Raw genomic sequence first — 14489 nt, forward strand, 5'->3', positions numbered from 1 at the left:
CGAGCGTGTAGTGGTTGACTTACCATTCAAAAAATTCAAAGTGCATTAAAATTCAAATGTGATGGAGAAAGAGTTAGATTTGGAAGTGAACAATCAAATTTGAAGTGGCTGTAGCACTAAAAAAGGCTTAAAATTAGAGAAGTAGAGTTGGAGCTTCTACATCTATGAGGAGGATTTTCGAAGATGAAACTTTTCAAGTGAAAAATCATGGGAACGAATCTTTGGCAATCCTGAGAAAAGCAGGCCCAAGAGATTAATCAAATGATGATATGGCCATTTTTCAGCATTTTATGTCTCACTGAAATGGCCTTCTCCCAACAGATAATCTCAGCACAAAATCTTGAGACATTTTTTCCTCCCACATAGGTCCTTCCTCCTCCTCCTCCTGCAAATCATACCTCATCCAACACACCAACATATTAAAACTAGAGCCCACCAGTGCCCATTAACCTCCTCCTGCTCCCATAGGTATGAAGAGTTCCTTTACCTCAAAAGGGATTATCACAACGATTGGAGTTACAGCAACAACAACCTTTACTTTTAGTATACTACTCTTTTGTTTTTGTCAGAAATGTGTCCATGCCTTGCACGGTTCCAATAACGAGATAGATGTCAAGCCCCTTAAAAATTAATCATGCCTTGCACAGTTCCAATAATGAGATAGATGCCAGTGTTGGAAAATCAAAGATATTATGTTATGGTTTGATTCTCCTTTCTTGATAATTACTTGTGAGAGTGTTGGTTTCTTTTACTTTTTATTATCTTAGCTTTCATCAAGCAATTATACATATATGAAGATCGCAAGACAAGAGACACAAGATATAGGCACATGCCAGGGAAAAACCACCCTCGAGGGGAAAACCCAATCAAGATAATTCTTCTTTTCAATAATACTCTTTGAGACTTGTCACCCTAGACCAAGACCAAACTTTCCCTCCACACCATGTCAACCTTCCAGATCTTTGACCCCTTCCAACAACTTCGACTAGGCAACAACTTCCAACAACATGTAGCTTCTAGCAACAACAAAACCTTAGGAGATTTCGATCTCCCAATCTAGACCACGAAACAGAGAGAGAGAGACACCAAAAGCTTGATTTTCTTCTTCTCTAGAGATTCCCCCAAACTCACACTTCTTTCATCCTCCTGACAACAAACTTTTCACTTCTCCAACTCTTCTAGGGATATCAAACTTCCTTGAGAGTGAGTGCTCCAAATGAATTTGACCTCCTTCAATATATAGGCTTCTTGTGGGTCGAATGGGGGTTTTTAGGCCGACATGATGTGGAGGACACATAATTCATATTTGACTTGATATAAAACCTTTTTACATGATTTGAAAGCCCAAGAAGGGTCTCTTCAAATATATAACGACTCTATAAACTCAATATTAATCCTAGGATTCCATAATGGGGACTTTGAATAATATATTGATGACCCAAGCATGAAACTTATGCTTTAATAAGTCATTGTGACAATAATAACAATTCTTTTCTTTATTTTTTTTACAAGTACATTACATAATGACTCAAGTACATTATTGAAGAACGAACATAGTTACATTTTCTAACACTCCCTCTTAACTAGGGAGGTATTCATAATGTACATATACAATGGAAGATCTCAAACTATATGAAAACATGAAGAAATTTTAGGCAACACAATGCCATGGACTAGATTCCTAACCAGGGAAATCTATCCAACCAGTCACTCAACAATTTAGGCACCACAATGCCATGGACTAGATTCTTGACTAGGGCAATCTATCCAACTGGTCACTCAATAATTTTTCCACTGCAATGCCATGGACTAGATTCCTGACCAAGGCAATCTATCCAAGTGGGACTAAGGTGGACTCAAGATTTTAGCCCCTCTAGGTACCATCAGGCTTACTTGCTAACCACCAACCCAAACATACAAGTGTGTATCCAAAACAAAGCTCAATAAACAACACCATATTTTCAATTCTAGGATTTCAGACATCAACACATAGTGCCGGCTAGATGTCTCCCCAGGAAATGCTTCACTTGCAAAGCCTCAATAAATCTCTTCCATTTCCTTATCATCAATACAATCACTAATATCTACCAAACCCAACAGGTTTCTTAGATATTGGAACTTCTTATTAGGAAGAGCCATTGTCAGTATGTCTACTACCCGTTCATCTGTTAGAACATGCTCTAACTTAACAATCCCATCTTGTGCCAAGTTCCTAATAAAGTGGAACTTATTATAGATATGTTTCGTCCTTGAATGAAACACGGGATCTCCAGACATCTTGATACAACTTTGATTGTCACAATTAATCACAGTAGGACCCAAACACTTCTCGAACAAATCTGTCAGAAGCTTCCTTAACGAGACAACCTCTTTTCCTACTTCACATGAAACCACATATTCTACCTCGACACTACTCAATGAAATGGGATATTGCTTCCTACTCATCCATGAGATCGTAGCAACTCCCATACTAAAGCATCCTTCGGTAGTGCTTCATCCATCGGTCTCACTGTCACCCCAATCAGAGTCTGTGAAGCCAATTAAATTGACTTCCTTACTATCATACTTTAGGCAGTGATGTATGGTGCCACGAAGATACCTCAATATATCTTTGGCAGCTATCCAGTTATCATGACGAGGCTCCAACTGAAACTGACGAAGAATGTTCACTGCAAAACATATATCTAGCCTATTATTTACCAGATTCATTAGGGAACCCACCAACTGTCGATATGAGGTAGGATCCATGAGACTAGAGTTGGAACTCCTCAGTTTCTCAAGGTTGGTGATCATAGGAGTAATCATCGGCTTGGAGCCCATCATCCCAAATTTCTGTAATAACTTGATGATGTACTTTCCTTGCCCCAAGTATATCTCCCCAGGTTTCATCCATACTTCTAGACCTAGGTAGTAGTGCATCAATCCTAGATCCTTCATCTCAAATTCAGCAGTCAACATCTTCTTGCATTCTTGTATTCTTTGCTCTTCACTAGTGATGAATAATGACAGGCTCATTATTTATGACTTTGATGTATAGATTCAGATCAACAGTACTCTTCACGAACCCAATTTTGAGAAGATATGCATCCATTCTTTCATATCATGCCCTTGGTGCTTGCCTCAAGCCATATAGGGCCTTCTTGAGTTTGCAAACATGAGATTCCCAGTTGTTCACTTCAAAACCTTTAGGTTGTTCGATGTACACTTCCTCATCAATGGTCCCATTTAGAAATGAGGTCTTAACATCCATTTGATGGATATTCCACCCCATTGTAGCAACCAATGAAACCAACGATCTAATGGTAGTGTACCTTGTTGTAGGTGCAAAGATTTCTTCATAATCAATGCCTTCCTTTTGATAGAAACCCCTTACTACGAACCTTTCTTTGTATTTGTCTATACTTCCATCAACAACATGTTTGATCTTATAGATCCATTTTGTTGTGACAACCGATTTGTAACTAGGTCTAGGAATGATTTCCCAAACCCCATTCTTCATGATGGATTGATATTCTTATTGCATGGCTTTCTTCCAAACCTCTTCATGCTCAACTTCCTTGAATGTAGATGCCTCGACTTCAATCAATTTTATCATATATGCATCATAACCATAATATCTTTTCGGTTTCTTACTTTCCCTGGAGGACCCTTTAACAGCTTCATGTCCTCCACCATATTCTAATGTAGCTTTCAACCAATTTGGCCTCTTCCTTGTGGTTGGGATAACCACCGATTGAATAGGCTCACTTGGTCCTTCTTCTTCAACATTAGAAGGATCTTCATGATGAATTTCATCTTCTTCAAATATGGGAACTTCTTCATCATCAAAATCAATAGGAATGTCCTTTGATTTCTTGTAGGCTTGATTCTCATCAAATATGACATCCTTGCTTACTTCAATTTGTCTTCCTACCTTTATATAAATTCTGTATGCTTTTGAGGAAATACTATAACCAACGAATATTCCCTTGATGCTTGTCGATTCCAACTTCTTTCGCTTGTCTTTCGAAACATGAATATATGCTAGACTTACAAATATGTGGAGATGATCCACACTCGGTTTCTTTCCTGTGAATACTTCTTCGGGTGTAGTATTATAAAGACTCTTATGAGGACTTATATTTTGAACATCCACAACAGTAATTGTTGCTTCACCCCATAATAACTTCGGTTGATCTTGATCAAGGAGCATAGTTTGAATGCCTTCTTCAATTGACCTATTCTTCCTTTCAGGCAATCCATTTTGTTTGAGATATTAGGGAACAATGAGCCCCCTCATAATACCTACATCTTTACAATATGCAATCAACTCTTTAGAGGTGTATTCCCCACCATTTTCAGATCTCAAACTTTTTATATTTTTCTCGGGTAGGGTTTCCACCTCAACCTTGAACTCCTTGAACTTATCAAATACTTCATCTTTAGTTTTGAGTAGATAGAGCCATGTCTTCCTTGAATGGTCATCAATGAATGTTACATAGTAGATATCACCTCCAAGTGACTTGTCAGACATGGGCCCGCATACATTAGAACGGATGAGATCTAATATTTCTTTAGATCTAGATTCACTATGATGAAATGGCTTTCTAGTATGGTTCCCCAAAGAGCATCCCTTGCACACACCTTTATGATCTAACTTCATATTAGGAATACCATGAACCAGTCGACTAAGAGTAGGGATGACCCTATAATGGAGATGACCATATCTTCGATGCCATAGTTCAATGGGACTTATTTCCATATGAACCAAATCTTGAGGAGATGGAGTGATAACCCTGTAAAGACTTCCTTCTCGAACTCCAATAACCCTAGCTTTGTCAATACTAGAGTTATTTCCCGAAACCAATACTTTTCCGTCAACAAAAGCAATCCTTTCCCATTTATCTTCTAAACAAGAAATAGAAAGTAAATTCTTTTTCAAACATGGAACATAGAGAATGTTGTTAAGATGCAACTTCGATCCATTATCCAGCTTCAATGATGTATATCCCAGGCCTCTAACAAAATATCTTTTTTGTCACCCAATTCCACTGCATGAGAGGATGACTCCTTTGATAGAGTGTGAAGTTGCTTTCTTTCACTAGTCATATGTCTCGATGCTCCACTATCAATGATCCATGCATTGTCATCAGTAAGAGAACTTGTAAGGGAAACCAAGAATCCTTGACTCTTGACCTTTTTGAATAAGTAATAGATGATGTTCTTGATCTATATTCTAGCAATGTTGTAACCCAATATTAGGTAGTTCACCATAGAGGGAGAATCCATGCCAACGAAGTGATATTCGACTTCTCTTGACCTTAGCTTCGATACCATGTTGGAAAATCAAAGATATTATGTTAGGGTTTGATTCTCCTTTCTTGATAATTACTTTGGAGAGTGTTGGCTTCTTTTACTTCTTTATTATCTCATCTTTCATCAAGAAATTATACATATATGAAGGTCACAAAATAAGAGACACAAGATATAGGCACATTCCAGGGAAAAACCCCCCTCAAGGGGAAAACCTAGTCAAGATAATTATTCCTTTCAATAGTAGTCTTTAAGAATATTCACTCTAGACCAAGACCAAACTTTCCCTCCACACCATATCAACCTTCCATATCTTCGACCCCTTCCAGAAACTTTGACTAGGCAGTAGCTTCCAGCAACATGCATCTTCTAGCAGTAGCAAAACCTTAGGAGACTTCAATCTCCCAACCCAGACCACGAAATAGAGAGAGAGAGACAGAGAGACCAAAGCTCGATTTTCTTCTTCTCTAGAGATTCCCCTAAACTCACACTTCTTTCGTCCCCTCGACAACAGAACTCACACTTCTTCAACTCTTCTAGTGATATTGAACTTCCTTGAGAGTGAGTGCTCCAAATGACTTTGACCTCCTTCAATATATAGGCTTCTTGTGGTTCGAATGGGGGTCTTTAGGCCAACTTGATCTTCCTTAGGCTGACATGATGTGGAGGACACATAATTCATATTTGACTTGGTACAAAACCCTTTTACATGATCTAAAAGCCGAAGAAGGGTCTCTTCAAATATACAATGACTCTATAAACTCAATATTAATCCTAAGAGTCCACAATGGGGACTTTGACTAATATAATGATGAACCAAGAATGAAACATGTGCTATAATAAGTTAGTGTGACAATAATAATAAAAAAATTCTTTATTCTTTTGACAAGTACATTACATAATGACTCAAGTACATTATTGAAGACCGAACATAGTTACATTTTCTAATAGTTAGGCCCCTTAGAAATTGATCATCTAATAATTCAGAGGATTCTATGCTTAATGCAAATAATAAGAAATTAAGTGGTCATGAGATGGAGATGTGGAATTACTTGAAAGCAGTTGAGGGGTTTTGAGTGATAGAACCCCTTATTCAATACTCCCAAAATATAATAGTGTGTCTTTTGTATCACACCTCTGGATTAACAAAGAGTCCTCTAAAATTTACCCTCTTCCTCTCTTTTCTACAAGATTACCTTCTTAATCCCTATATAATAGATATGATTCAAATCAACACTTCTCTAATCAAGGCTTGGACTTTCATTTGGAATAATCACCACCAAAACTTCTAAACCCTAAAGTAATTTAGGTATGAGAAGCACATGGGAACTGACCACTTTTAAAAAATGCATATGCTAGAAATGTGATTTGGTTTGAGGATTGAGATTAGAAGTGAGATTTATTTTGATGTCTTGCATTTCTTTTCCTCAAGCTTTCTTGGCTGTCCACTACCATGCATTTAATGAATAGATAGTTTCTTTTTGTTTTGCATGAGAGGTAGGAGAGCCTATCAATCCTCAGTTGATGTTTTTTTAGAAATCGAGGCCCAGAGCTACACGCTTGTGACTGTGAGCATAGCCTTTCAAGAACGTGTTATGCACCTTCTTGAAATGGGTTGTTCAGTGATGACCTAATTAAATATATTTTTTAGGTCCATGTGGATTTTTTACCTTTGTTTTACTGTAGGGGAAACATATTTAACTATTCCTAGCATAACATATCAGTCTTGATGTTTAGATAGAACATTCCTATGAGTCAATATGGGATACCTACTAAAGAAGATATGTGACACAATTCAAAAGTTTCTTTTTTATCACAATGTTGTACTTTCACATTGATCACATGAAGTGATTATTCTTTGAATATGTTTTTATTAAGGTATATGGAGAGACCCCCAAGTCAACTGAATCGCCTCGTACATCTGTGCTTGAAGTATCACACCTCATTTGGGGTCATTAGATCAATACAAAGGACTTGGTAGTGCAGAAAGTGTAGATTGCTTAAGAATAGCCCATCCTTGTGATTCATGCAATCTACAACACATCTATATAGAAGGGCTAACACACCAGGTAAAGTTATTTTGATACATCAACAATGTCTCTATCAAAAGCTTTTATATTCTATCTTTTTTGCTATAATTTCAATGTATATTGCAATTTTGATGATGCAACATAGCCTTATGATTTTGGAAGTCCCCTTATTGTTCATGTAGCTAAAGAAGTTAACTTTCTTCTTTGCAATCCCTAGTAGGAAAAATGGGCAGTCAATCACCGGGAAAGCTTAATTTTTGTTTTATTAAAGATGTTACTATCTGTGATGGAGCTCAATTAGCTCCAGGTGATCCTGATTTATGGAGGAATGAAATTAAATACAAATTAAAACCAAAACATAGAGATACAATGAAACAAAACTTCAATTAATAAATAGCAACTACTAAAAACTATTTACATACATAAGAGAAACAAACTAGCTCGAGTGATGGTAGCTTATCTCTGAGAAGAGATGTGACGACTACATGCCTTCTTAACTATGTTACAATTATCATTAAGAAATAATGGAAAATCCTAAACATCCAAAAGCCTAACCCTAGGAGATGAAGCGCCAAAATTTTGTGGGCCTTGTTGGTGTTAGTTGGTACATCAACTTTCTGGGTTGTAACTTTAGCATACAATTTCCATTTGGCACATATGATACCTTGTTAGAAATATATATTCGAGAACAAAATCTTTTAGCAAAACCCCCTACCATAGGCTACAAATCTATTGTTTTCCAAAATTGAATCGTTTAGGGCCTCAAAATAGATCCATAATTTTAGGACTCAAAAACTGCCAAAAATAGTAAATTCTACTAGAAGTTTGGAAACTAAAAGGAAATAGTATTAGGGGTACAAGTGGAATAGACAAGTGGCCACCAATATCCACCCGGATCAGTACTCCTCCCTTAGGTAGCAATGTTCCCCATTACGTTCAGTGCCTCCATGAGACAGGGAAACTTTTGCTGAACTTAGTCTATGGTGAGCCACTTGCCTTGGTGCATGAGTTGGATCCTCTATTGACGAGTGTTCTTAATTTGTGTTTCCATGATCTGATCAATCATGGCCTATTTAATGCAATCTGGGTTAAGCTTTGTTAGTGTCATCTGCTCAACAATGTTTGATGTGTCCAACAATGGTGGAAAGTACAGATGAAGGTAATCCACATTGAACACTGGGTGCTGGCCAAGGAATGGGGAATGTTGAGATCGAAAGCATTGTCATACACATCTTGGTGAAGGTGTAAGGCCCATATCAGAGTGGTCAAATTTTTTGATGGGCTCTGGTAAGGCGTTCCTTCTACAAATGCAACCAAACTTTTTCACCCACTTGAAACTTATGTGGCATCCGATGTTGATCATGACATTGTTTGTACTTGGAATTGGATTTATCTAGGATATCATGAACCTGCTGACAGATGTGTTGGATGTGTTCAATAAACTTGGTGGCTTTATTAGCTTCAGACTAAACATGTGTAGATTATTCCTGTGTAGTTGCAAGAGGTATTGCAACATCAATAGGACACAATGGTTGAAATTCCATGCCCACTTGAAAGGGGTTGTGGCTATTCGAGCTATGGAGAGCTTTGTTATAGATGTGTTGCACATAGGGAAGACTCTCATCCCTTTTTTGTGGATGCTTGGCATTGTACATCATAGTATATGCACTATCATCCTATTGAAAACCTTTATCTAGCCATCAGTCTGAGGATGGAATGCAGTCGACTTAGTGAGATTAGTTTCCAACAACGACCATAGGCTTGACCAAAATGCACTCAGGAACCTGCTATCCCGATATGATATAATGTTCCATGGAATCCCAAAATGTACCCACACTCATTCAAAGAAGAGTTTGGTAGTGTTTTTTGTTGTGATTCTCTTCTTGCAAGCCATCAATATAGCCATCTTAGAAAATTTATCAAGGACCACAAATAAACAGTCGTTACCATGCTTGGTAGAAGGAAGGCCAAACATATAGTCCATGGAGATGGATTCCCACGTTTGGATAGGAGTAGGTAGAGAAGTGTACAAACCTTTATTCTTAATGGTTGGCTTGGAAATGACACAGGAAGTGCAGGATCTGATATATTTTCCAACATATAGTCGAAGTTTTAGCCAATAAAAATACTTTTGCAGTATTGCCACGGTTTTCTCCAAAACAAAGTGTTCTACAACCCAACTGTAGTGTGTCTCTCAAATCAGATTGGCATGCTCGCTTGAAGGAACAAAAAGGTGCCCTAGGTAGCATAACAATGCATCCTGGAGGTGGAAGTCTGGTACTTGCTTGCCATCCATCAATATCTACTAGGTGGTGTGAAAATTTCAAGTATGAAAATATATTACAACAACTAGAATTAATTCTTTTATATGTTAATTAATTTAGCAGTTTATTGCTATGGAAAAAATGAATTAATCACACTGCAATCTTGACAAATAAAAACTATGGAAAATAATAGTGTTGGAAACTGAGAAATATTCTAGAACACACACATAAAAATTGACACAATTAATTTGGACAAATGTCCCCAGAAAAACCTAACTTGGGAAAATCGGTGCAACAACTGAGGGTTTTTATTATTATGCAACAGTGAAATAATATAAGTACAATCTGGATGTCAAAAACTGATAATGTTGTATAGGAAACATTGACAATAAATATCTTAGGGAAATTACCCCCACTCTGAGCAATCCCGACACTTGAATGCCTCTAAAAATCTAGTCGTCCAAATAGGCCTGCACATGCTCTATGTCACTCTAGAGCTGCCTACCACGGGTGCTGCCTGAATCAACTACTAATCTAGTTTCCCTTCCTACTACTAACTGGGAAAATTATTCAATGTCACTCTAGAACCCCTTCATGGCCTCTAGAAATGAAAACATCTTCTTCCTTTAGAAAATCAAACTGCCCTTTGAAGCTTCTACACTGCCTCCTGGAGAAATTTCGGCCTCTCTGTAAAGTACTCATCAGATCTGGAAAAATCTTCCTTCGACTTCACTGTCCTTGCCCCTCTCTATATTTTCTTCCTTTCTGAAGCTTGAACTCTTTTGGAAACTGTTGGCTCTCTGGAAAATTTAACTCTCCAAGGAAATCGATATTTGTGTGTATGTTCTCCATCTACCCATCTACTTCTTCTTATAATCTTCTGTTGGACCTCCAACAGGAAAGATTAAATCTTAATCGATGGCTAAGATCATATCAGAGTCAATCTGTGTGAGTTTATAGATGATTCACACCTTATCTCAATTAATACTAATTAATTAACCAGATTTCCTAAGTTTAGACTTAGGAAATATTAAAAAATAGGTTAATAATCTACTTAAGACACTTCTAGGTGGAATTTCCAGAAATAATTTTTGGGTTATGGATAACTCCTATGTTTTAGCCTCTCCACAAAGTTTCGAGACTAGAATACATATAATGCTACAAAAAATAACATTCCCTCATAGTGTGGAAGGTGTTCTAGTGCTGCACAACTGCTACAACAACCTGTCTTTGTATCACCCTCTGTCACGCTAATTATGTTTGACCACTATGAATGAATGCTACTAGGGAACCAACCACTACGCAAACCTGATGTTGCATTTTTTCTACTACTGACACTTCTATACTGCTACCAACTCTGCATCTGCACTACAACTCCCTCTCATATGTTGTTTTTGTAACTACAACTAAGAAGCATCCTAAATATTGAATCAACTGTGTTTTCTGCTTTTGTCTCTTGAGTCTTGACTACTACTAGCCTCTACACTTTCCACTGAATAATCTATGTTGCTACCAACTCTACACTACTACCAACATTGCACTGTGCTCCTTAGCACCTGACTGCTACTAGTCTACAATTGTCACTCCAGAACTGACTCTATCTACTGATGTTGATCCATCCTTCTAATGAATATTATGGGCCACCGTAGAAAGGTAATGATCCAAGAGGAGGACACCTCAATGGACCCTACCCAAACCTTTACAACTCTGGGACTATAACTCCATATCGCCCTACCTCTCTCTTAGAGGTATGGCTACAAACACATCAAAATATTCCTCCATCTTGGTGGGAAACTTTTCTATCTTTGTGGATGTTGTCGCATGGTCCTGCATCTCCTACTTTTCCTTCTTCTTGAGAGGACATTAGGTATTATAATGGCCAAACTTTCCACACCTGAAGCAATTGACCTTAGATAGGTTCTTCTTCTTCTTCTTTTCCCCCTGTCCTTGATTGGGACCCTTCGATGCTAGGGTCACATTCTCCTCTTCCTTCTCACCCTTCATGCCCTTATTGCTTCTACCATTGATGGTACTCCTCAACAGAGCATGCCTTAACTCTTCCTGTTGTAAGTCAGACCACATCCTGTCCCATCTAGGTAATGTGTCTCTACCCAAGATACTTTGGACAAACACCTGCCACTCCTCTGAGACATTGTTCAATGCCAATCGTACAAGCTCTGTTGGTTGAGGTGCCTCCCCAATGAGTACAAGTTAATATTGGACCTCTTGAATTCTGGTGAGGAAAGGATCTATGCCTTCACACTTTTTCATCTTGATGCTTCTCAACTTCTCCTACAGGAACAATATTTGTTGTTCATAAGAACTCTGATATAGTTGGTAGAGAGCATCCTACATTTTCTTGGCAGTATTATTTCCATATACATGCGAGACTATACAGTCCCAAACTCCATCCAGGATCAACCATAGTCCCAAACTTCAGTTGATATGCATCTTGGGGTATTGCTACCACATTTTCCACATAGGCTTTCAGGCTATGTTCATCCAATAGGAAGGACATCCTAGCATTCTAGATGACAAAGTTGGAGGCTCCCTCCAACCTATCCTAATCTCTAAGCCCAAATGTGGCCATCTCTAAATATAGTCGAAAATATCCCTCTTTCCCTCTACTCGTCTGCTGAATCTGCTACTTGCACTTCCTTTTGGAGTGAGAAAAATCTGCTCACAGCTCCTGCCAATCTACAACTGAAAAAATCATATCTCTAAAAATCAAGATCCCCTGAGAGAAATTTTCCCTCTGTGTGTGCCTTTCTCTTCCACTTGACGTTGATTTTGCTACTACAAAAACCTTTAGCATCCAAGCACGTAATCTTCTCAATGAAAATTTGAGCTACAACTGCCCTTCTACCTGTTGGAATCACTCGAATTGGTAAGATGAATTTTTCTGCTCACCCGCACTGAAAAATCAAACTTGCTCAAAAACTCACACTACCTTTTTGAGGCTCTGCGCTTCCCTTAGAAATTCGTCCTACTTCTCCCTCTAAACAACGAATTTTTTCCTCTGCTTTTGAGCTTCCCCATTTGATCAATCACACTCTGATACCATGTGAAAATTTCAAGTTCGAAATTCTATTGCAGCAAATGGAATTAATTCTTCTAATTGTTAATTAATTTATCAGTTTATTGCTACGGAAACAATGAATTAATCACACTGAAATATTCACAAATAAACGCTACGAAAATAATAGCATTGGAAACTGAGAAATATTCTAGCACACACACCTAAAAATTGACACAATTATTTGTGGACAAATGTCCCCAGAAAAACCCAACTTGGGAAAACTGGTGCAACAGTTGAGGGTTTTTATTATTATGCAACGGTGAAATAATATAAGTACAATTTGGATATCGAAAACTAGCAATCTTGTAGAGAAAATACTGAAAATAAATATATGAGGGAAATTACCCTCACTCTGAGCAGTCCCGACACTTGACTGCCTCTAAAAAGCTAGACGTCCAACTAGGCCTGCGCAGACTCTGCATCACTTTGTAGCTTCCTTCCACACATGTTGTCTGAATCGACTTCCAATCTATCCATCATGCCTACTGCCGACTGGGAAAATGATTCTCTGGCACTCTGGAACCCCTTCCTAGCCTCTGGAAATGAAACGTATTTTTCCTTTAGCAAATAAAACTTCCCTTTGAAGCTTTTGTGCTACCTCTGTGCAACCTCCTAGAGAAAATTCGGCCTCTCTACAAGTACTCACTAGATCTGGAAAAATATTCCTCCGGCATCATTGACCATGCCCCTCTCTGTCTATGCTCCTTTCTGAAGCTCAAACTCTTTCAACAATTGTTGGCTCTCTAGAAAATCAAACTCTCCAAGGAAATCGATCTATATTTGTATGTTCTCCATCTATCCATCAAATTCTTCTTATAATCGTCTATTGGACCTCCAACGGCCAAGATTAAATCTTAATCGATGGCTAAGATCATATCAGAGTTGATTCGTGTGAGTTTGTAGATGATTCACACCTTATCTCAATTAATACTGATTAATTAACCATATTTCCTTTAGACTTAGGAAATATTAAAAAATAGGTTAATAATATAATTAGGACACTTCTAGGTGGAATTTCCAAAAATGATTTCTAGGTTATGGAGAAATCCTATGTTTTAGCCTCTCCACAAAGTTTTGATACTAGAACACCTCTGATGCTACAAAAACTAACACTCCCTCTTAGCGAAAAAGGTGTTATAGTGTTGCACCACTGCTACAACACCCTATCTCTGTATCACCCTCTTTCACGCTAATGATGTTTGGCCACTATGACTGACTTCCACTTCCCACCAACCACTGCACAAATTTGATGTTGCATCTATGTTGCTGCTGACACTACTATATTGTTGCCTACTCTATGTCTGCACTGCAACTCCCTCTCATTTGTTGTTGCTACAACTAAAACTACTGCAACTGAGAAGCATCCTAAATACTAAATCAATTGTGTTTGTTGCATCTGTCTCCTGAGTCTTGACTGCTACTAGCATCTGCACTATCCACTAAAGAATCTGCGTTGCTTCCAACTCTGCACTGTACCAGTTCGGACTACTGCAAACACTGTTGTTATACAAGGAAATGACCTACTCATCAACTCAGAGGAGAAAGACAGTTTGACTGAAAGATTGACCAAGTTCACAGTCTTGTTTTCTAGGGTAACGCTCCCTAGGAACCAATAAGAAGAGTTATAATGCTCCTCAGACATGAAATAGGGGCATTAGTCCCTAGGGTAACTCTTTGTGTTGCCTTATGGGCAGTGTTTGTTAAATTTGGTGAGTTTTCCTAGGTCAAAGGAGCAGGTTGACTGAATAATATACCATTATTTACTCATATTTCAGCCCGAAAAGCAGGAAATATCCATCTTTGACCTGTTTGAGGATATTTCTA

The sequence above is a fragment of the Pinus tabuliformis genome, chromosome 9 (genome assembly GCF_031772625.1).
Source record: "Pinus tabuliformis cultivar Carrire ecotype Pingquan chromosome 9, CPIR1, whole genome shotgun sequence".
NCBI lineage: Eukaryota > Viridiplantae > Streptophyta > Pinopsida > Pinales > Pinaceae > Pinus > Pinus tabuliformis.